Below are 23,866 nucleotides of genomic sequence, written 5' to 3'. Positions count from 1 at the left end.
TGTCCCTTCTTTGCTTCCTTTCCCACTTCCCATACTGGTCATGTCACTGGAGCTACTGGGCTGGTGGGAGACATTGCATCCAGCAGGGAGAAGGGATGCACAGCTCAGACAAACACAGATACAGAGATAGTCACCCAAGGGAAGACACAGCTTCAAGATGTGAGATTTCTGAATTTGGAACTCAAAGTTTTAAAAATAAATGTTAAAAGTTGTTTTGACATGCAACTGGGAAATAAGATATACAGGCAATGGGGTATAGAAATCCATCCTGCCCCACAAGAAAATAGAAGGGGAAGGGAATAAGAGAAGGGGGGTGGATAGAAGGGAGGGTAGATTGGGGCAAGGGGTATTCAGAATGCACACTATCTTGGGGTGGGGGGAGGGGAGAGATGGGGAGAAAATTTGGAACTCAAAAATTTTGTGGAAGCGAATGTTGAAAACTAAAAATAAATAAATAAATAAATAAGATGTGGGATCTCTGGCAATCAAAAGTTAAGCTGAGGAGAGAAGAAAACCTTGGGAAGCAAGCTGAGCAGACCTAGCAGAGATGCTGTACTGAATGGAAGCTATTTAATGACTCTGTGAAGAGAAAAATAACTTCTACTAGGCTTTGTGACACCAGGAATTGTGAGTAGATGCGTATCCTTCCTGCCTTCACACTCTTAGGTTGGGTCCTCAGAGAGAGCCTGCTACTTCAGGTTCTAAAGGTAACCCTAAGAATGGTTACTATAGCTCATGAGCCCCTTACAGATGTGCTTTCCATTAATGATTAGCCAGTAGATTTAGTTATCTCTCAGAAAAGGCATTTATTAAAATGGTATAATAAGAACAGTTGGTACAAAACATTCTCCCCATAAACCTGGGGTGCGCTCTTGCACAAATAGACACAGTGTCTATGGGAAGACTGGGCTGGAATATATCACACATGTGTTTATGTATCATGGTAGTGAGGCATATATATAGGAGCTCAGAAAGCTTGAGAGAAAGCCTAATCTCCCTGTCTTTGGGATCAGACCTGTTCCTTGTATGAATTTACATTCGTGTATGTTAAGAAAAGAAGCTTCCTTATGAGAAAATGTCTCCTCAGCCACAGGTCACATGAGTATCTCACAGGAAGCAATGAGAGGTACATGGTCAAGGCTATAATCTAAAACAAATATGGAACTTTGAAGAACTATAGTAAAGGAAAGCAAATTTCTACTTGAAAAAGAAAATGGACTGGCCATATGGGAAGAATGAGAAATAACAGATGAATATCCCTAATATTTCACTAGCATCCTCTTGCCTCCTGATGACAGGAGAAAGCAAGGAAGGATTCAAGCACGTTGAGTAAACCTTCTGGGATGACTTTATGGAAGGATATAAACAAAGTCACATAGGAAGGGCAGGCGACTTGCAACCTGCATTGTTGGAAAGAATATTCAAATTGAAGAGGTCATATATCCATTTGAGAATTTGAACGCGCTCAGTATGATCCAACAGTGCATCATGGCAGCCAGAAAGAGCTGAAGGGGTCACAGACTGCATTAAGAGAGGTATAACATTCAGTGTGAGGGAGGTGACAATGATGCTGTCCTCCACCTTGGTCAGACAACATCTTGGCTGTTATGTTCAGTTCTTTGTAGCATGATTTAGGAATAACTTAGATAAACCATACAACATCAAGAGATGCAGGACTGGGATGATGGGCACTAGCTCAGGATGACTTCTCATTGAACATCTTTAAGTGGAAATTGAACAACTATTTGTTTAGGATACTGAAGAGCAAGAAAACTATTTAGATACAGGTTGTATTAGATGGCTCATATTCCAATGATGAGATTTTGGAATTCTGTGATCCTGTAGGTTATACAAGTAAGTATCACTCAAGGTAAATGGGGATATTAAAAAATCCTAGTCTGATGCCTCATATTAGGGATGCATGACACTGGATTCTCAAAGCCTATGCTTACAGAACACAAGCTCCAGAAGGGTTCTATCATTCCAGCAAAGCTTCTTTTCCCCTTACTTTTCTCCTGCCCCCTCTTTTTCCCCAAACTAGAAGTGTGGCAGCTACTCATGCATCTCATCCCAGTACTGACTAGTATGGAATCTTTAACCTCCATTTTTCCATCCTGGGCCAACATGTCTCTCCAAAGGCAGCCTGGTGGTCCTTTGCTCCCAGGAGCTCATCCTGAGGGTGGATTTGTTGTGGGCACCCCGCCAGAACTCCTGAACTCAAGTAACCCACCAGCCTTAGCCTCCACAACAGGAGTGTGCCATTATGTTCAGTTCTTTTTTTTAAGTTATTTTTCTAATGACATATGAAATCTGCTATGTAAGAACCAGACTAAGACAAGTAGGAAGAAGCTCATCAGCAATAGTAAATGGGCCACCAGGTGATAACTTATTTGGGCATGACAACCCACAAAACAAAGAAAAATTAAAAAAGAAACCTGCTGTCAGTCCTATGAGCCCTGTTTCACTTTCACAAATGACTGTGGGGGAGTAGTAACAGGAAACAGGCAGAGGATGGTGCAAAGAAAAGTTTTCAGATGATGTATAAATATTAATTTAGCTGAAAATGCTCTAAACATGATACTGTTGACTAGTGTTTAGCAGAGTGCCTAGTATACAGTAGGCACCAAATAAATATTTATTGACTGATTGTTTATGGACTGATTGATAGGTGATGAACAAATTGAAAGAAGTGAATCATGCGAATGTTGATATTTTTGTGATTAGTGAAACTAGAATATAAAAGAAAGCTGGAGGTAAATGGGAGTTTGGTTCATAGGTTTTCCCTGGAAAAAAAATAAGTGGTAGGCCTGACAGCAGGCCAGTTACCTTTTAGTTTAGATTAGATATTGGAACAAAATGAGGTCACTCAGCAGTTAACAAAAGGAGCTTTACTTAGCTTAACAGTATATTCAGCTAGGATACTGCAGCACTTAGATTGGGTAGATATAGTCCCCTCACTTGCAAATATGGGTCTGGCAGCAGGGAAGGGTCTGGTGACTCTCAGGTCCTAGCATATTTTCCAAGTCTAAAAAGCCTTGACTCCATGTAGATGGGTCTTTTTATGCACTCAAACAACCAGGAAGCCACGTTAACATGCTCAGAGACTACCCGGAAGCTGCGTCAGGAAAGTTTTGTTGACTTTCAGGGGGGAAAAAATAGCCTCACTCACATGGCATGGAATGAGGAGCACTAGTACATAGTGATGCTATCACAAAAAGCAAATAAAAGAGTTGGTTTCATCTTGTACTCAAAGGCAACAAGAAATATAATTTTGTGGTTCATTTAAGCATCTAATCTTACAATATTTTCACAAAGAAGATTCCAATGAAAATAACTGCAACATACATCCCAACATATGCTGAAAAAGTTGAATAAGTAGAGAAATTCTATTAAAAACTTGACAAAAATCTCTAAAGTGCAAAAAGGAGTCCTTAATTTATTTGAGTTATGCACACCTACACAGGATAATATTTTTAATTCCATAAGATAAAATATAGAGGATTATAAAGGAAATAAAATTATATTTAAACATAGTTATTAAAATATATTAAAAAAAAAAAACCAAGTCCATGGTCTCTTGGTTAAGAACTGTTGCTCTAAGCCAAGTCAATACACAATTACCTTAATGAGCATTATAGGCATGAGGGCCCACAATTCAGGAAAATTCATGCCCACAGGCTTATTTACTCATGCCAGTTAGCTTACAGTTGGAAGATGAAGACTGAAGATTTTAGATAAACCATTTCAATTATAATTATAAACCAGAATTAGAGCTGATGTGGGATTAGGAAATCTGAATACTCCCAATGCATGAATGCATTATGAGAAATGAACAGAAAACCTGAGCATTTGTACATATCCTGATATCTTGGGGGTTTAAAAAAATTCAAAAAAGAATTGAACTTTGCACCACAGTAATCACAGAATCATTGTGTTGGCAGGAACTACATTTTATGTCATGGTGCCACTGTCTGTTAATATATTCCAGTCTTTGTGTATTACATTTGTTGCCAAAGATGCAAAAGATTGGTTTTCAAGGATGGTTACAATAACGTATATTGATTGGAGGATTGGTATGCCGTATCTCCACAAGGTGTAGCTTGAAAAGAAAACAATGAAGAATTTATATTTGTGTCAGGTTTCTCTCTATGCATTAGAGTTATCTCTATTTCCAGAAATATACATTCTTGCCATACAGCACCAATTACATTTGTGATGCTGGTATAGGCTATATACAATACTCAAAGTGTTGTAACACCATCAGTCTGTTTCAGCTCATGTGTGTCTTCCTCAAGCCTAGAGGATGGCAAACTCTCCTTATGTTAATTACATTGCTTTGTTTTTCCCTTGCATCAAATATGCACAGTTGATTAAAACAAATTCTCACAGGTGCTATGACTGAAAATGTATATGCTATTCTGCATTTTGGGTCCATTACCTGTCAGAAGACAGACATGCACTTCATCACCAGTCCATGGTGGTTAGCCATTACATTGATCAGAATTCTTAAGTCTTTCAAAGATATTGGTCTCTATTATGTTGTTTTTATGGTATAAATTGTCCTCCTGGTTCTGCTTACTTCACTTTGCACTAGTTCATACAAGTCTTCTTATGTACCTTTAAACTCTTTTTTTTTTTATCATTTCTTATGGCACAATAGCATTCCATTCCAGTAATATTCCATAATTTCTCAATAGGTGTTTTCTAGTTCTTTGAGATTACAGAAAAAAGCTGCTACAAATATTTTGGCACATATGGATCCTTTTCTTCTTTCTCTGATCTCTGGTGTTTAGGATTAATCAATAGAGGTTCTCCAACTTTTTTGGTATCTTGGTCCTCTAAAGGCTATGAATTCCTTCTCAGAATAATTTTTAAAAATAAATAACATAAAATAGGATTACAAGAGAAGGCAACTATATTGAAGTACAGTTATCAAAATATTTTAAAAACCAAGTTCATGAACCTCAGGTTAAGAACCTGGCTTAGTATCTATGTAGTAACCAGCGAGTGGGTGTAATATCTATTTTGTCCACCAGATGCTGCTCTACTCCAGCTCCTCCAAGTCATCTCAGCAGGAGGCCAACAAATGACGTAAAATGGAATACATGTTTCTATAACAGTCTATTTTCATCCCCAGTGACCGGCGAACCCCAACAGCTCAAATGCTCGTATGCTACACAAAGAAACGAAAATGGTACGTGGAGTCACGAAGACCAGCTGAGCCAGACCAGAAACATACTGAGAAAATCTGTGTTGGAGGCCATCCAAAAAAGCATGGTGAATCATTTCCTAAGGTATCTCAAGGAGAGGAAGATATCAAAAGATAGTTAAAAAACAAGGACGATATTATCACTCTCCCTCCTCCCCAAAGAAATGGACAATGCCTATGAACACATGTGCCTAATTTCCCATCCTTACAATGTGATATGCTCGTGTATCCAAAGATATCCTTGATAAAAAAAAAAAAAACCAAACCTGAAAAGGGAACAGAAAGTCTTTTGAAAAGAATTTTCTATAGTAGAATATATCTTCTTATTAAATACTTTTTACAAATATCTTTTGTTTTCTTTCTAATATCTAGATTTTCCCCACATTCCTCCTTTCCCTCCCTCCCAAAGAATCATCTCTTGTAACAAAGAATTTTTTTAAATGCAGCAATACAGGAGAACATTGTACACAGTAACAACAATGTTGTATGATGATCAATTGTGAATGACTTAGCTATTCTCAGCAGTACAATGATCCAAGACGATTCCAAAACACTCATGATGAAAAAATGCTATCCACCTACAGAAAAAGAACTGATGGAGTCTGGATGCAGACTGAAGCATACTTTTTTTAAAACTATTTTTCTTTTTGTGGGGGGGAGGGATTTGTCTGTATTTTCTCTCACAACATGCCTAATATGGAAATATGTTTTTCATGACTGCACATGTATAACCTATATCAAATTGATGGCTTTTTCAATGAGGAAGGAGTGGATGGAGGGAGAGAATTTGGAGCTCAAAATTAAAAAAAATATGAAAAAAAACTACATGCAATTGAGAAAGTAAAACGTTTGAAAAAAATGACACAATAAAATAAAATAAAATGTAGCAATAACTCTGGATTCACTCTCCCAGAGCAAAGACGGTTATCGGCTCAAGTCCCTACTCTAGTATGTTTCCCCCATTTCTAGTTGCCAGTGATTAGCAACCCAGACAACTTTAATTAATTGGCATTAATTAGCATTTATAAAGGGATATTTGCTGCTAAAATAAAACAAGAACAGACAATACAAATATTTCCCCAAAATATTTTGGGGTAGGGGCAACTAGGTGGTGCAGTGGATAGAGCACCGGTCCTGAAATCAGGAGGACCTGAGTTCAAATGTGGCCTCAGACACATAACACTCACTAGCTGTGTGACCCTGGGCAAGTCACTTAACCCCACTGCCTAGCCAAAAACAAAAACAAAATATTTGGGGGTATAATCTCAGTCCCTGGGGAGAGTGGGCTCAGACCTAACACTGTTTCTAGATAATATTGGTTCTACCAAGTTCACTTTAATATACAAAATAGCTGCTGGATGAGGTCAAGCCCCATTACTCAGTACCTCACTCTTCATTACCTAGCTTCCAGCAAATCCCAGTATGGACTTTAGTTTCTGGACTTCTGGTGGCTTGCTCTCCTGATCTTTCAAAGCTAGCAAGGTTGCAGCAATCTCTAATCTCCCCTTCCTAAATGCAGCAAAGAATAAACGCAACAGAGACAGAAGCAGTGGCAGGGCTGTAAGCTCATGGGCAACATTGTGGCAGTTGGGAGGGCAGAAAATGAAGAGAATAAAAAAGAATAAAGAAAAAGAAAGAAAAAAGAAGAGAATAAAAATTCAATAAAACTTGTCACTATGCTGAAAAAAAATCTGACAGCATCTACTAGAGAGGTAGTGACTGACAGTTAAGAAAGCTTCCATGATGGAGATAATGATGGCCCCGCAACAAGAGAAGGAGCTGCAGTCAAGTGTACAGAGTTGTTTGAATAGGACCCAACAAAGGTGAAACATTAAATTGCCTGCTTGATGAAGCCTCAGATCAGCTTCCCAGCAGATTATAAATAGTAGTTGTAAATTAAGTCACTAAAGCCTATTTTGTTAATATGTGCCTATGAATGTCTTTTAGGTTTGGAAATTTTGGGGGTGTAGGAATAAATTACCTGACTTATAAGTTATATATATATATATATATATATATATATACACACACACACACATATATATGTATATATATATAAAATATGAATCTTTTAATAAAAGAATGAAAGATTCATATATAATAATACAATATGAACATATAATATTTGTATAGAGGAATTTTTTATTTCTCCTTTTGAAGGAGGCCCTAGACATGAGCCATAAATAAAAACACTCCTGAAGGTGCCTGAGTGGGGGCAGGGGTGTGTTGGTTAATGTTTAACAACTAGCTTTCCAGGAAAAAACAATATGCACACAGGACCCATTTTGAAAGTTTGATCTGCATTATTAGCATTTTTTCTATCACTTTCTTAAGCCTAGATAATCTACAAAACAATAAATCAATTCATGATTTGTAGAACTTGGGGATTTCTGATGTACAAGTGCTTCATGTTGAAAATGTAACAATCAGTGGGAGTGGGAAGAGGGATTAACGAGCCAAAAACTGGGAGGAAAGGGAGCCCTTTCACCCCTCTCATTAGAGGCAGGACTGAACCTGTTCAAAACATATGCCTGGGTATAGGACAGGAAGTGAGCGTAGTAGCCCCTAGCCCCTGTGGTGGCCTATGGGGTGGCTCCTTAATGATACAAATGTAACCTGTGGCCCAGAATTCCAGGGTTTAGAAGAATTGCATTAAATTTTGGGATGCACGGATCAGTCTCTCTGGCTAAGGACCCCACCCAGTGTTTTCACTGGTAACATCAGAATTTGGCTTATGCCTAGGTTTCCAGAAAAGGTGAAAGGGCCCTAAGTTCCCATGAAAGTTCTCAAACTAACAATACATCAAGTTTTATTTTACTGGCAAAATGAAAAAGCTCAGAGGACACACACGAGACCACACAAATGGTTTCCTCTCTGTTGAGCCCCATCTCTCTAAGGGACTGAGATAGTCCTTTATACTTACAGTTCTTAACTATCTTGGAGTTGAAGTCACCCTGACAGGGGAAAATACTTGGAAACACTAGAGAATTAACCTTCCCCCAGACCTGTTTAGACCATATAACTCACACTACTAATAAAGGACAAAGTCTGATTTTGTTTCTTCACGTGGAGGCTGTAAGAACAGGTAACAACATAGGGGGCACTGGAGTCTTTTAGGCTCCAGCCTCTAACAGGTTCATTCTTGATCTGGTCAAGGAAGACAGGAAGACAGTTTCAGAGGGGTTAAATAAGCTTACTTTTTTCAAGCAAGCCTTTTCAAGAGGGTTGCTGATAACAACAGCATTCCCTAAGCACACTTGTAGCAGGGGCTGGCAAGAATGGTAGGAGCTACAACTCCTTACCGGTTCCCTAAGCCTCAATGGGGGCCATTTGAGGCAAACACAGATGCCCATCAAGTCTTGATTGGGGCTGATCGAGGCAGGTACATGCACTCCTCTGCGCATTACCCAAATCCCAAAATGGCTTCCCCATTCACTGACCAGTGCCCACTTGCTTTACAGGGCTACAGACAAAGAAGGCATCTTGCTAACATTAAGCTCACAGGTTATCTTTAGCAATATCGCCATGACCTAGCACAGAGCAGGCATACATTATGCCGCACCTATATATCACTGTGCACGTGTGGTAGAGATGTTTACAAACTATGACCATGAGAAATATTATCTAGCACCTGGAAATTAGAGACTGATATGGCCATGGAGCCTGGGAACTAAACTATGAAAAAGAATAACAAAAATCCACCTTACACACACTAAAATTCAATTTACTTACACTGGCTCTGTCTCTTTGCTGCTCTTTGTCTCTGGTTCTTGCTCGAGCCTACAATTCCTCTAGTTAGTCCAGAACTTAAGAATTGTCCATGAAATTCTTCCACTATGTCCTGGAAGCTTGGTTCAGGAATTCTACAGCATTCAGGAGGTCCCCCCCTCACATCCAAGAGCCCAGGTCCAGAAATGCCTCCACTGTCCCATTTCCAACTCTATGGCTCCTCCTCTCCCGGGACCATATGGTTTACTGCACCGGCCATGGCGCCACATAGAGTTTCCTCTAGATAAACAGTCTGTGTGTCTCCTTGTTTCCCCTCTGTGTCCCTCTTAGCTCTGTGTTTCCCTTCCCTTCCCTTCCCTTCCCTTCCCTTCCCTTCCCTTCCCTTCCCTTCCCTTCCCTTCCCTTCCCTTCCCTTCCCTTCCCTTCCCTTCCCTTCCCTTCCCTTCCCTTCCCTTCCCTTGTTCTCTCTTCCCTTCTTCTATTGATGACTTTTGTTTTTATGTCACAGTCATTTCTGGATACCAACCCCTTCCTGAACCCTCTTCTCTGCCCCCCCCCCACTCCAGTGATCCTTCCCTTGCAACAAAAACAAAAACCTGTTAACCAAAACTGACGGACACATTAACTGTGAAAAGAAATCTATTTTCCATCCCTCCCACCCCTATCCCATAAAAAAAAAATTTTTCTTATAATGAATACGTATAGTCAAGTGAAACAAATTCCCACTGGCATATGAAAATATATATATGTACATATATATGTATATATATAATTCTATACCTTAAATCCATCACCTTTCTGTAATAAACAGTATGTTTCAATTATTTGTCCTCTGGCATCACGAATAGTCATTGTATCAACCCTAGTTCTTACAGTTTTCAAAGTTGTTGATTTTTATAGTGTTGTCATTCTATACATTGTTCTCCTGGATTTTGTTTTGTTTGACTTCATATTTATAATGAATTTCATGTTTCTTGCCTTCCCAAAGGGTACAGGAAGAGGTAGGGGAGAGAGACAATCTGGAACTGAAATAAAATAGAATTGAATTTTTAAAATAAATAGTTATCCTGATTCTGCTTACTTCACTCTGCATCAGTTCATATAAGCCTTTTGGAAATCATCCATTTCCTCATTTCTCACTGCACATCAGTACTACCATATTTTGATAAACCACAACTGATTCAGACGTTGGATGAAAGAAGGGTAGTTGAGCTTTCATTTTTTAGAGGTCAATTACAAGGTTTGACTCAGGTGTAGGACTAGTCATGACTCAATACATCACCCTCAATGATTTGGGTCCATGAGCCAGTGAGTAGCTGGAGAAATAGTGCTATCCTATTAAGGAAAAGTTAGCAGGGCCACAACTGTCTCAAATGTGCTGTCAATGGGTATGTTTATACCTTCTTTAGGGAAATATTTTCAATGCCAGAACAAAAGCCTTCTCCTTTAATATTGTCAGCCCTGACCGGGCTCCCCTTGGTTATGTACACTTTTTAGACATATTAAAACCATACAAAAATTCCTTGATAAATGCAACAACAGAAATAATTCCATTCAACAATCCTCTGATTTTTAACATTAGATTGATGTATATTTTCCAAAGCTGTTTGCCAGTGTCATGGGAAGATATCTTGTGTAAAGTCCAAATGGAGAAGGGTCCTCTAGATGCTTCTCACTGTAGATGATAATGAACAGAGTATATCAAGACCATGAATATTAAGAGGCCTTCTCAATGAGGCCCATGATTTTTTTCTTTTCCTATTTCTTTTTTTCCCCTTCCTTCCTTCCTTCTTTCTTGTCTTTTTTTTTTTTTGAGGCAATGGGGGGTCGAAGTAACTTGCCCAGGGTCACACAGCTAGCAAGTGTCCGAGGTCAGCTTTAAACTCAGATCCTCCTGACTCAGGGGCCAGTGCTCTATCCAGTTTGCCACCTAGCTGCCTTGAGCTTTTTATTTATTTTATTTATTCTTAAAATAAGTAATAGTCTACATAAGGAAAAGCAAATGTATGAAAAACGCTTACTATCCAGACATACTATTCTATGGCCAGACCATTGATTTAATGCATTAGTACATACATTTGGGACAGGAACTATAGACACACAATGAACTGGCCCAGAATTGAGTAGGAAGAAGAGAGCAGGTTGGATTACATTTTGGAAATTGTGTGCCTTCAATAATTCTAATCTGCTCCCCAGTGCAAAGATTCATCTTTTTTTAAATGTAAATGTTCTCCAAAGGCTACTCTATGGTTCTGAATCTTAGAACAACATTATCTTGGAGAAATCAAACTTGCCAGTGACCCAAAGGACAATGGAAAGATGCATGTTGGGCTGATGAGCATTCTGTTGCATATTTCCAATGATGATTCACAAGCAAGAAGTGGCATTAGGGAAATCTTTGAGGAAACATATGATCAGAAAAGGAGGTGAGATGGTTAGTAAGAGTGAGGGATAACAGATGGTCAGTCACAGTGCTCCATCAGTACAGATGAAAAGTAAGAAAGACTTTGGGGTTCTTGACCTTTTTGTGTGTTTCATGGACAACTGCTCTGGCAGTTTGAAGAATCTTGTGGACGCCTTCTTGAAATCATGTTCTTAAATTCGTAAAGTAAGATTCATCAGATTACAAAGGAAACAAGTTATACTGAAATAGAGTTATCAAAAAAATTTTTTTAACCAAGTTCACGAATGTCAGGTTAAGAATCCCTGACCTAGAAGTTCTCTAGGGTATTCAGTGGTTCCTCTCTGAAGGAACCACTCTGAAGGGTAAGAACCTGGTAAGAACCTGGTAAGAACCAGGCAAGAATTGTACAGGATGAGAAGGCTGGGAGGCATTGGAATCTGCACCCATGAAGGGTGCAGTACTCACATCACTGAGACACAGTTCTATAGAAGAAGCTAAAGAATGGAATATTTCTAAAAAAAAAAGAAAAACAAACAAAAAAAAAACCCAAGAATGGAATATTTCTGATGACTCCTGGCTTAATATTCTTTCAACTACCAAGACACCATGTGGGGGTAAAAGAAAAGCTCTGAGTCTCTTAATCTGAGTATATGCTATGTCAATCTTCAAATGGCGTCTGTGGGTTAAGGGGTATTACCAAGTTGGAAGGAAGGACAAAGGTAGATAAAGTATTATAAGAGTCTGTTGGGCTAGGAAGGTTGGGGGTGAGGAGAGGTTCTCATATATTGCAAGGACCTTGGATATGTATACAATGTGCAGTGCTAGGAGCCTCTTAATGCCATGGAAGGCTAAAAGCCAGCCACAACAATGCCAAAGGTGCGCCTGGATGCAACTATGGCAACCCCAACACTGTTCCTATTATAGTCTTGTGTCCTCGTTAAGTCTCTGTCTGGGTTCAAAAAGGCAGTCTAGGAAATGCCCTGGAAAATTATTAAAATTACAGAAACTCTCTTTCCAATCTGTTCACCAGCCACCCAAGGCTGAACTGGGGAAAAATCTCTTCTCTCTTTAGGTTAGCTTGCCCCACCTTGGTTAGTTTTGCTGAATTGTTTTTGCTTTCTTTTCTTTCTTTGTTACAAGGGGTAGTTTTCTGGCAGGGAATAAATGAAATCATGAAATATAAGTGACATAAAAACAAAAACTACCAATACAAATGTATTTTTAAAAAGAATTAATGAGCTAAATGTGAGCTATTCTTACCTAGTTCTTAGGAGTGTAGGGGTGTTCAAGGAAGACCAGCACCTCTAGCATGAAGGCTTGCAAAGCCCTTTCCAGAGGTGCTCATCTACCTTTGGTGTCTACCTGGCACTAAATTCTCACCTGTGGCTCCAAGAAGCTATACCATGGTATCAACCACACCCTGGTAACTGTCTCAGTAAATGGGCTACACCAAGGTGAGGGTAACTGACAGGCCTCAAACCCATCTGTAAGTTAGCTTGTCTATCCCAAACATGTGAAGACATTCCCCAGTGGAATGGGCAGATGAGAACAATTTGTTCCAACAGCCATAAAGGCTGCTGATGCAGGTCCTGTGGAGTGCTTAGAGTTTATTCAGACATCAAAGACACCAAGGTCATTCACTACACCCCAGGCCATCACCAGTCACCTTGACTGTCGTCTTGCCACTGGACTTTGATGACTCTGGAAGACAGATTGAGGCTGATTACTTTGTGCAACTCTGCCTCACTTAAATCCAATTCACACATGAATCAAGATATCACTCTGTGATGTCATTGGTCCTCTTCTAAAACAAAGGACAAACAATAACACTAACCTAGCACCTGTAGTATCTTGCTCTCATAAGTGGAGTCTCTAGAGTAGCTGCTCCATGCTCAAGGTACTCTGTGGTTCCACAAACCCCAAAGCTCATCAGCCTCCACTGACATGTTTACTCTTTCCTAGTCATCCAGAGAACACAATCAGTGCAAAGCAAAAGGCATTTGATGAAATAGAAGATTTAATAAAATAAGAAGATATGCAACAGACCATTCCTCTTATAAAATGTAGCGCACACTGTTGCACAAATATATGTGCCATTAGTAGAAAGAATGAGAATGTATAAGGAATATGTGGAAATATATGTGGATTCTGACATTGTAGGATGCCTGGTGTTTTCTGGTAATTTTATTGCACTGCTCTCACTAGGCCTGCTCTTTACTGACACGCTCATCTTTTCAGGGCCAGTTCAGACATATCAGTTTCAGTTCTATAGGGCCCCTACACCCAGCTAACAAAAGTCAAACTGTGTGCTCCTAGACTAAGGTCAGGTCTTTCCTTTATGACCCCTATGAATGGGCCAGAGATCAAATCCTTCAATTACAGATAATTATCTAGTTTAGGGATGATAAAATCTGGTGCAATCCTCAGATCCTCCCTGGCTTAGTTGTAAATGAATTTGAGCCAGACTAAAAGGTAGGTTAAGGAGACAAGGTTAATATTCGTCTGGCTAGCCCAGATTCATGTTTTTATTAAGTATATCTTCCAGCAGCACAGCCTGAGTACTTTGGTGCTATTTTTTGCCAGCAAAAACCTGTTTACTTATAATTATTAGTGCCAGGGTCAGGCTCACAACTTGTGTCCTGATACACAGACCAAGGCTCTTTCTATCAAACCTCCTTAATATTTAAAAGAGCACCCTATTAATATGTTCAAATAATGTACTTTATAGAATTTTATTCATATTTATAATTTTTCATTATATTTAAATTTCTAATTTAAACCATAATTTATAATTTATAAATTTTATATAATTTATATAGTTTCACATAAATAATACATAAATATTCTAATAGAGATTTTATGTAAACTTTTATATAAATTTACATATAATTTATACTTTAAACCTAAATTTATACTTGGTACCCATAGTTATACTTTCAAAAAATTCAAAACCTAAAATTAAAATATATGACATTTACAATTATTTTAATGCAAGCTTCTAAGCTAGCAATTTAAGATTGAGATGAGGGAAGCTAACCTAAAAAGAGAAGAGATTTTCCCCAGTTCAGCCTGGGGTGGGTGGTGAACAGATAAGAAAGAGAGTTTCTGGAATTTTAATAATTTTCCAGGGCATTTCCCAGACTGCCTTTTTGAATATACATATATGTATGTATGTATATGTATGTGTATGTATGTATATGCATGCGTGTATATATGTATGTATATGTGTTTATATGTATGTGTGTGCATATATATATTAGTGAACATGACTTTCTAAAAGTGAATTACATCTGATTGACTAATTTACACCAATTAATCAGGGAGAAAGCACATTGGTGGGAACTCATGAACTACAGCAATAGAAAAACACTCTCTACTCCATCCACCCCCAACTCCTTAGGGCTACATCTAGAACCCTAGGAAGATGCTGCCATGGACCTATCTCGTCAGTATGAGTGGGAGTTGGGATAAGAACTGCCAGAGTCTACATGACTGCCTAGATATGTGATGTCAGGCTTGACATTTCCCCTTTCTGTACCTCACTTTTCTTCTCAGTAATATAAGGCGGTTGGACTAGATGACTTCAAATGTCCTTTCCCACTGAGATGTTCTGTGAGGGGCGCAGTGGAATTTCAGGTGCTAGGGAGTAAGAGGACCAGAGATGCAGGTCAGACTTTACCACAGCCATGGTGGTTTGAGCCAAGAATGTTAATGTTGTCCACTGTAGCAAAGGCATTTAACCGTATGCCCAGTGAGTTCTTTGGGGGAGATGCTGAGGAGAAAGGAAGATTAAGGAGTCCAAGGTAATATGAGCCAAGAGAATTATGAGTTTAAAAAAAATAACCCATTCCCCAGGGGCACTAAGGCAGGCCAGTTTCTTTCTGCACATGTACAGTTGGCATACGTACAATAATATGGTAGTTCGTGCTTCCAGTGCCACCTGGTGGCAGGTGGTATCCCAGGAAGCCACAGGAAGCCACAGTCCCTAGCTCCAGCAACACTGCCCCTGTGAGACACAAACTGTACTTGTATGGAGGGGTGCTGGAGTAGACAGCAGCAAAGGTCTCCTCCAGCTCTAATTCCAATAAGAAAGTAAGTTCCGTGAAGGCAGGGACCAAGTCCTAGCCAACTTTTGTATCTCTCGCCTTGTTGAATTAATCTTGCCCAAAGGGATCTCCATACAGTGACTTTCCAGGTGTCCCCCACTCCATATTCCTTACTGTAGGAATATCAGAGATAAGAAGGATCTTACAGATCAATTTCATCATTTTATAGATGAAGAAACCAAGACCCAGTTTCAACTTAATAAAGTGATTAAGATTATATAGCAAGTAAATATTTGTCAGATTCAAATTCAGGTTCCCTGACTCAAGGTCCCTTCTGATTTAGGGGCAAACTTCTCATGTGGATAAATCCTGTGTCTTTGATGACTCTGTGAATCCCTGTAGGGTGAAGACCACATGTTCTCTGCTATCTACCCTACCTTACTTAGTATAGGGTTGAGGATACAGTAATAACTCAGTAAAATGAGCTTAACTGAGAGAATCATAAGACTGAACCTTGGCTAGCCCAGGAAGGGCAGATCTAAGTTAGGGTGGTGGTGGTAGTAGTAGGTCCTGGGCAGACAAAAAAGACGCATCAGGGCACTGATAGATTTGAGGGACACATAATATGGGAGAAGTTAACAGGGAGAGCAACGGAGCTATACTTTTATGATATCATGATTTTGCTTTGGGCCCATCTTGTCTAAAGTCAGGAGCTGGTCAGAAGCCAAGCACAGGAGGACAGGTATGGAACCAAGGTCTGTACACAGACCCTCAGTCTGGATTTAAAGGAATGAACATGGAATCCAGATCTATTAGAGTAAGACACAGTGTTGTTCCAGGTTAGATCCAGTTGGGGGCAGTCTGGTTCTTCTGGTACAGAATCGGAACGAAATGAGACCCTCTTAGGCCATCTAAAGTTAACAAAAGGATTTTACTTAGCATGGCAAAGAAAGGATACTCAGCAAAGACCCAGCATTGATTCATTTGAGCACAGTTTCCCTGCTTTTTGGTTGGTCACATTGGCATTGGTCAAACCTGAGAGAAAGTAACTCCTGCCACCTCATAGGCTGGCTTTTGAATATCGTATGTCAATGGCCCAAACTTTAGTCCCTTAGCCCACTGACTCTCAAGGATGATTTTAATACTTTTTAATAAGCCTAACCTACATGCCTAATATTGCTTCTACCACACAGAGACTATGCCTGGTACATAGACACTGATTTTAGGTCAAGAAGGACAGACAAGGATTCCATGACTGGGATGTTGACAGAATGTGTAGGGCTTAGTACACAGTAAGCACATAATAAACACTTTCTGACTGACAGACAGACAAGAACCTCCCAGGGGACACACTTAGGCATAGGCCCTGACAGGGGTCAGGAACATACATACATAGGGCCCTAGCTCAGGGAAACAGATATAGAACTCAGCTCCAGAGGGACAGACATAAATAGAGTCCAAGCTAACATAATGCAATTATCATCTAAACATCTACTGTGCACAAGGTACTAGTACCTGGGCCTAGGCCATGAACATGGAGCCGCTGCCTGAGACATGGACATTGAACCCTGATGGATCAACATGGTAGACCTTAAAGCCTGCATAGAGGCATGGCCCTGGGGCCCAGACCTAGACACAGACACTGAGCTCAGGCCTGAGAGGTGGCAGAGGTTGGGTGGGGCAGACTGGTACAGGAAATACTCACTCCTATCACCAGTATAAATGGAATGAGGGCAATGCCAGGAACCAAGGGGCAAGAGAGTAACCAGGAACAAGGAATCAGAAGCCAGAAACAGGTAGACAAAAAGCAAAGCGTAGATATTGCCTACAGACTGGGGCACAGTCCAGGAAGGGCCATAGGAGTAGAAGAGACTTGACTGGAGGGGTGATAGATGGCAACAGGAAAGAAAAGAGTGGGACAGAAAACCTATAAATCTTCTAAGTCTCTAAGTCTTATAAGACAAAGCTATAAATCCTGGCTCTGACCGCATGCAGCATTAGTCTGGCATTTATCATTCATTTCCCGTGACCACTTTTTTATTTATTTCAGATAGGTGAGTTTTTGTCCCCTCCAGTTAGATGGTGAACTTCTCCCCAAGGGCTGGAAGAGTTTTCTGCGGTTTGGCATATAGTAGGTGCTATATAAATGCTTATTTCCTTCTACCCTCTCCTCTTTGCCTTGGCAGACTACAACTGGGAGACTGTGCACAGTTCTGGATGCTACGGTTTAGAAACAATACTAAAAAGCTGGAGTGTGCCCGGGAGAGGAACCAAGCAGGGGGATGAAAAGTATGTCAGAGGAGGAAGAAATTGACCATGTTTAAGACTTGGGGGAAGACAGAACTAAGAGAAGCAGAGTGGTGGAAAGAATGCTGGATTTAGAACAAAGGGATGGGAGTTCAAATTCTAGCTCCACTGCTTATTACTGTGGTTGGTGCCTGAGGTTGTTAGGTAGCACACTGGATGAGAAACTGGGCCTGGAGTCAGGAAGATTTGAGTTAAAATCTGGCCTCAGACACCAGCTATGCAACCCTTGGCAAGTCACTTACCTTGGCCTGCCTCAGTCTCCCCATCTATAAAATGACAATAACAATAGCACCTACCTCACAGGGCTGCTAAGAATGAAATGAGATCACATTTGTAAAGCTCTTAGTACAGTGCCTGACACATAGTAATTACTTAATAAATGCTTGTTCTCCACCCCACTCCATCCCCATCCTAGAACCAGGCTACATCTTTTCCCTGAGTTCTTTCTAGGGGGCAGCTAGGTGGTACAGTGGATAGAGCACTGGCCCTGGAGTCAGGAGGACCTGAGTTCAAATCTGACCTCAGACACTTGACACTTACTAGTTGTGTGACTCTGGGCAAGTCACTTAACCCCATCGCCTAGCCACCCCCCCAAAAAATAGAGTTCTTTCTAGGAGGAACTTCCAAAGCGTTAGGGCAGGGGTGGGGAGCCTGCTGCCTCAAGACCACATGTGGCCCTCTAAGTCCTCCCTCAAGCATGGCCCTTTGACTGAATTCAAACTTCACAGAACAAATCTGTCTGCAGGTTCCCCACCCCTGGCTAGGGTATCTTTCTCTACTGACATTGGCTCAAGCCTCCATTCTGGGTGTGTTATACCGCCCTTCCCAAGCGGTCACTGATTAGCATGCCAGTTCTATTTAACATCAATTAGATTTTTAAAAATAATTATTTTTAATTAAAAAAATATACCTTCTCTCCCTCCTAAATCCGCCCTCTCCCTAATTGAAAAGAAAGAAAAACAAATTCCCTGCTACAAAACATATATAGTTAAGCAAAACAAATTCATTGGCCATGTCCAAAAAAAAGTTATGTTTTCAATTTGTACCCTGAATCCATCACCTTTCCAGATAGTACGTTTCATCATAAGTCCTTTAGAATAGTGGTTGGTTGGTCATAGCATTAATCTGAGTTCTTAAGTCTGTCAAAGTTGTCTTTGCAACATTGTTATTGTATATATCATTCTCCTCGTTTTGCTCACTTCACTCTGTGTCAGTTCATGTGTCTTACTCAGTTTCTCCAAAAACCATCCCTTTCATCATTTCTTACAGCACAATAGTATTCTATCACAGTTATATACCATAACTTGTTCAGCTATGATCCAATTGATGGGCACCCCTTATTTTCCCAATCTTTGCAATCTCAAAAAGAGTTGCTACAAATATTTTTGCACATCCTTAGTGTTTGTTTTTCTCAGGACTGAAGGCAGAAGATAATAGATACAACAGAGTTAGAAGCAACCACAAGGCCATGTGCACATGGTGTCAGGTCAGCCTAGGTGGTGAGTAGGAGCCCTTTCCATCCAGAGGGTCACAGCAGTTAATGATGCCTCACTAGAAGGCAGATAGGCAGGGAATGAGAATAAGACCATATCTTTGAGGTCTTTTGTATGTCTACTTGGGTAATTGAAAAGCCATTCTTCATGTAGTAAGCAGACTGGAAACAGTCAGAGAATAACATATACATGCTCTGAAATCCATGTTGGGGATTGCCTCAGCTCTGTATGCTGCATATGCTGGGCTTTCACTGATTAGTCCTTTATCAAGGTAGTGAGTTCCCCATCTTTGTACATCCTCAAGTGGAGGCTATATCATTATGCTGGGTATGTTTAGAGGTGATTCCTGTTCAGATTCAGATTGAGCTAGATGATCTCTTAGATTCCTTCTCACTATGAGATTTCTATGATTCTATGAATTGGGGGACATTCCTGAGGACAATCCCCAGCCCACAAGCCTGTCTGCAGAATTGGCCTGAAGTCTCACCCATCCCTCCTGCCTGATCCCATCTCTACCAGCTCTCCCTTCTCCCCCTTCCCCCAACTCTGGAAAAAGTCCACCTAGCCCTCTCCCCCCCCCCATCACAGGCCAGGACATCCCTAGTTATATTCACCCTATTCAACCTGGGACAACCCTTCCTTGGGCCTTGCTTTCCTCCTCCTTACTAGAAGGAGATTTACCCTCTCCCTGACCACAGCCCTCCTCTCCCCTCTCCCCTGTCCGGCTCCCCAGGGCCAGGAGGGGAAAAGGCAGGTTGCAGTGAAGGGAAGACAGCTGTGGTGATGTTTTGTGCCACAAGGTGGCAGCAGAGAGAAGGGCTCCGTCACCACGACAGGGACCGGAAGTGGGCCGAGAGTGGTGGTGGGAGATGGGGGAGCGGGGGAGTGATGTGAGAAGTCGGAGGAAGCAAGAAGATCGACAGGGTCCTAAAGGGCAAAGCTTGGGAAGGGCGTGGCCAGGCTTGCATATTTCTGACCGCAGAGGACCATGGAATGTCAGAATTGGGAGGGATTTCAGTAGTCACTTAGTCTAGCCTCCCTGCCCCTGTCCTCTGCCCCCTGCCCCTTGTCCCATGCATGACTCTCCTCTTCATGCCCCCAAAGGATGTTCATGCTCCCCGATCCCAACCCCCAAACTTTCACCAGATGAGAGCTCTGGAATCATCCCCAGCTCCCGCCCCAGGGTTTTAGGAGCAGAGGACAGTGTGTAACTGTCTTGGTAGGGGAGAAAATCTATCTAGGGTGACCAAGAATGGACGGTGAGGGGGGGACCACCTGAGAGTTGTTGGCCTCCAGCTCCCTGGCTCCCTCCCGCCTCTACTTCCAATCAGGCTAAATCCATTTAAAATGAGGCCCCCAACCAGAAAAGACACCTGGAGCCATCTCTTACCTATTGGCTATTCATGCAGGGGAGGACCTGGTCAAAGTGAGGGCCTGAGGCTATCACTCATTTTGTTGTGTCTCAGGGATGGCTGTAACACGTGACCAGGAAACCTGAGTTCTAGTCCCGTTCTGCCCCTGTCTCTGTGTGTGACCTTGGGATCTCTCAAGGGATTTTTCTTTCTCATTCCTCATTTGTAAAACAGGGATTATAATTCCTGTCTTTCCTAGAGTCAAATAACAGAAGAGAGTCAATTAAATTCAGCCAATGTTTATTAGTCTCTACTGTGTGCAGAGAACACTGTGTTAGGAGGTAAGGGAGACAGAAAAGTTGACAGCAGCAATTCAGTCTAGTGGAGTCTAGGTTGCTGGATTTGGGAGTCAGAAAGACCTGGGTTTCAATCCTGTCTCTGTTCTTGCTGGCTATATGACCCTGCATAAGTCGTGTAACAGAGCCTTAGTTTTCTTACCTATAAAATAGGGATAATAATAGTATCCACCTCACAGAGTCTGGAGGATCAAATGAGATCATGCATGTAAAGGACTTTGAGGTCTGCAATAAAATGTCAATTATTTTTACTATAATTCTTGTGGAATCTTGGTGTGTGGTGGGGTATGTTTTAGGTGAACTGGGGACAACCATACCAAATCCTGCTTCGATCCACTACTGGCCATCTCCTATTCTCTCTCTGACTCCAAACAGATCATGGAAAGAGGAAAAAGACACATATATACAAAAATACCTAGAGCAGCTCTTTTTGTGGTGACAAACAACTGGAAACTAAGGGGGGTCCCCATCAAATGGTGAATGGCTGAACAAATTATGGTATATGAATAATAATGGGATACTATTTTGCCATAAGAAATTACATAAAGGATGGTGTCAAAGACATATGGGAAGACTTGTATGAACTGATAGAGAGGGAAGTGAATAGAACCAGAACATAAAATTTATATGGTAACAACATTATAAAAACGAACAACTCTGATTCTAGAAGGCCAATAATGAAGCATGTGATGCAACTTCTGAAACAGAGGTGACAGACTCAATATTCAGAATGAGATGTACATTTAGACATGGCCAACGTGGGGATTTGTTTTGTTTAACTGTATGTTTGTCATGAGGATTTTGTTTTAATTTTCTTCCAGTTTGGGGGTGGGGGGAAGGGGGAGGAGGGTGAGAAAATAAATGCTTGGAAATTGAAAAATATTAATAAAACAATTCTCACTTTGAGTTCAAAGACGGGTTAGTGGGTATGCAATGGGATATTTTCAGAAATTACCAAACTTGCAAACTCTCTCTGTCTCCATCTTTACCCTGTAGTAAAACCAGGGAAATTTTCATCTCCTCCCTTGGGATGGTGTTCTCTCTGTCAAGCTTGAACCACAAATTTATAGGCTCAGACAAAACCACCATTAATGGCTGTATAATTTATTAGCACTATCAAGTAAAAGAAAAGCATACAAACATTCCAACAAGATAGAGAAAATTTTGATGGGGCTCACAGCTCAAGTCACTTATCCCCTCTCCTGTCCTCTCTCAGGCAGTCTGAGTGGCTATGGTTAAGAAGTGAATTTAGATCTAGATCCAGATCCTGGGTCGGAATGTCCACAGTGCTATGCTCTGGAAAATCTGTGGAAAGCAAGAAGCTGTTGGCGTGATTTCACCCCCACCAGCTGCCACAACTGCCAGCTCAGTCTGGTCTCAGTGCCAGCATATGCCTGTTCCCATAGGAGTCTTTAATCTTCTTGATCTCTATTCTACAAACTCTGCTTGCTGTTACTCAGGCCTCTCCATCTCCCCTACTTGATGCCCCAAAACTTGGTTAAAAGTCCCTTTCTCGGGGCAGCTAGGTGGTGCAGTGGATTGAGCACCAGCCCTGAAGTCAGGAGGACCTAAGCTCAAATCCGGCCTCAGACCAAACAGTTGATACTTACTAGCTGTGTGACCCTGGGCAAGTCACTTTACCCCAATTGCCTAAAAAAAAAAAGTCCCTTTCTCAAGTCTACAACAACCCCAAACAACCTGAACCTTCCTCAAAGCCTGTTAATGGCTAGCCCAAGGAGTCTTTATCATCCCTGAAAGGTCCTCTGTGATCCTTGGTCTTGGAAACCTGGAACTATGTATTATCTGTACTCATGAAGGTTACATACATTCTAATTGGGGGAGGTGAAACTTTGCAAAGTCAGAGCCTCATTTTCCTTATCAGCACAACTGGGCAGGGTTCATAACCTCTCTGAGTGGGGCTAGTTTCCCAGTGAAGCATAGCTCTATCATGTTACAAATCTCTACCCCACTCAAAGCTTGGACTTTACGCGATAGCCATGGGGGAGCCACTCAGGATATTTAGGTAGGGATGAGCAGAGGTGCACATGAGATTATTCTGGCTGCTTGTGCAGGATAAACTGAAGAATAGAAAGGTAAAGAGAGATTGTTTAAGAAGCCATTGCAATAGTCCAAGTGAAAGCTAGTGAAGTCCTGAGCTAGACGGTGGAGTCATTTATTCAGCTACTAAAATTCCAGCTCCTTCATGAAGTCTGTCCTGATTGGTGTCAGAAGAACTGACACCTCATGGATAAAGGAACTAGGTGGCCCAGTGGACAGAGTACTGAACCTTAAGTCCAAAAGAACTGCATTCAAATCCAGCCTCAGATACTTAGTAGCGATATGATACCGGGCAAATCATTTAACCTCTGTCTGACTCAGTTTCCTCCACTCTAAAATGAGGATAATAATAGCATCTACCTCTCAAGGTTATTGTGAGTATCAGATAATATTTGTAAAGTGCTTGGTACAGTGTCTGGCACATAGCAGGCACTTAATAAATATTTCCTTCATAGCCTTAGTATAGGGATTCTTAACCATGTTTTTGTGTGACACAGACCCCTTTGCAATTTAATGAAGCCTATGGAACCCTTCTCAGAATAATTGTATATTATATATCTATAATATATGATAATTGTATATAATTATCATGAATATAACACATAAATATATCACAAATATAATATTTATATAACAAATTTATATATACATATATGTATGTAAAGGGGCAGCTAGGTGGCTCATTGGATAGAGCATTGGGCCTGGAGTAAGAAAGACCTGAGTTAAAATCTCTCCTCAGATACTTACTAGCTGGCTATGTGACCTTGGTCGAGACACTTAACCTCAGTTTGCCTTAATCCATTGGAGAAGGATATGGCAAACCACTCCAGTATTTTTGCCAAGAAAACTCCACAGACACTATGGTCAGACAAGTCTGCACTATTGAACAACATATATATGTATATGTGAATA

General features: G+C 40.8%; 1 long non-coding RNA gene across 3 annotated transcripts in view; it reads right to left on the bottom strand.

Annotated features, from left to right (window-relative positions):
• Nucleotides 1–3,411: 3,411 nt before the first annotated feature.
• LOC144456815 (uncharacterized) overlaps nucleotides 3,412–23,866 on the bottom strand; it is a 47,737-nt gene continuing 27,282 nt past the window's right edge. The window contains exon 3 of one of the 3 annotated variants that reach the window (XR_013485935.1): nucleotides 3,412–4,099. This is a non-coding gene — a long non-coding RNA (uncharacterized LOC144456815). Of the gene's footprint in view, nucleotides 4,100–10,504; nucleotides 10,614–21,994; nucleotides 22,202–23,866 lie in introns of those variants that run through there. The other 2 variants (XR_013485933.1, XR_013485934.1) reach the window with 2 other exon arrangements.

Source organism: Phascolarctos cinereus, unplaced genomic scaffold (assembly GCF_003287225.1).
Source record: "Phascolarctos cinereus isolate Bilbo 61053 unplaced genomic scaffold, phaCin_HiC Scaffold_4;HRSCAF=312, whole genome shotgun sequence".
Classification (NCBI taxonomy): Eukaryota; Metazoa; Chordata; class Mammalia; order Diprotodontia; family Phascolarctidae; genus Phascolarctos; species Phascolarctos cinereus.
The sequence above is the reverse complement of the archived record's forward strand: the minus strand, read 5'-3'. Positions and strand labels throughout refer to the sequence as shown.